At 38.9% G+C, this 1,393-nt stretch overlaps 1 non-coding gene across 1 annotated transcript; it reads left to right on the forward strand.

Moving 5' to 3' along the window:
* Positions 1-462: 462 nt before the first annotated feature.
* Positions 463-569, forward strand: LOC112649563 (U6 spliceosomal RNA). Its single transcript, XR_003129624.1, has one exon. It is a non-coding gene; the product is annotated as a U6 spliceosomal RNA (small nuclear RNA).
* The last annotated feature ends 824 nt before the right edge of the window (positions 570-1,393 follow it).

Genomic DNA, 1,393 nt, shown 5'->3' on the forward strand with positions numbered 1-1,393 from the left:
AAGCACAACATCTCCAAAGAAACAAGAGCTTTAAATGATACACTGGACCAGTTGGATTTCACAGATATCTACAGAACTTTACATCCAAACTCAACTGAATACACATTCTTCTCAAGTGCACATGGAACTTTCTCCAGAATAGACCACATACTGGGTCACAAATCGGGTCTGAACCAATACCAAAAGATTGGGATCGTCCCCTGCATATTCTCAGACCAAAATGCCTTGAAATTAGAACTAAATCACAACAAGAAGTTTGGAAGGACCTCAAACACGTGGAGGTTAAGGACCATCCTGCTAAAAGATGAAAGGGTCAACCAGGAAATTAAGGAAGAATTAAAAAGATTCATGGAAACTAATGAGAATGAGGATACAACCATGCCAAATCTTTGGGATGCAGCAAAAGCAGTCCTAAGGGGGAAATACATCACAATACAAGCATCCATTCAAAAACTGGAAAGAGTGCTCGCTTCGGCAGCACATATACTAAAATTGGAACGATACAGAGAAGATTAGCATGGCCCCTGCGCAAGGATGACACACAAATTCGTGAAGCGTTCCATATTTAAAAAAAAAAAAAACTGGAAAGAACTCAAATACAAAAGCTAACCTTACACAAAAAGGAGCTAAAAAAAAACAGCAAATAGAATCCACGCCCAGCAGAGGAAGAGAGTTAATTAAGATTCAAGCAGAACTCAACGAAATCGAGACCAGAAGAACTGTGGAACAGATCAACAGAACCAGGAGTTGGTTCTTTGAAAGAATTAATAAGATAGATAAACCATTAGCCAACCTTATTAAAAAGAAGAGAGAGAAGACTCAAATTAATAAAATCATGAATGAGAAAGGAGAGATCACTCCAACACCAAGGAAATACAAACGATTTTAAAAACATATTATGAACAGGTATACGCCAATAAATTAGGCAATCTAGAAGAAATGGACGCATTCCTGGAAAGCCACAAACTACCAAAACTGGAACAGGAAGAAATAGAAAACCTGAACAGGCCAATAACCAGGGAGGAAATTGAAGCAGTCATCAAAAACCTCCCAAGACACAAAAGTCCAGTGCCAGATGGCTGCCCAGGGGAATTCTATCAAACGTTTAAAGAAGAAACCATACCTATTCTCCTAAAGCTCTTTGGAAAGATAGAAGGAGATGGAGTTCTTCCAAATTCGTTCTACGAGGCCAGCATCACCTTAAATCCGAAACCAGACAAAGACCCCACCAAAAAGGAGAATTACAGACCAATATCCCTGATGAACATGGATGCAAAAATTCTCAACAAGATACTAGCCAATAGGATCCAACAGTACATTAAGAAAATTATTCACCATGACCAAGTAGGATTTATTCCAGGGACACAAAGCTGGTTCAACAGCTGAATGAAGA

The sequence above is a fragment of the Canis lupus genome, chromosome X (genome assembly GCF_003254725.2).
Source record: "Canis lupus dingo isolate Sandy chromosome X, ASM325472v2, whole genome shotgun sequence".
Classification (NCBI taxonomy): domain Eukaryota; kingdom Metazoa; phylum Chordata; class Mammalia; order Carnivora; family Canidae; genus Canis; species Canis lupus.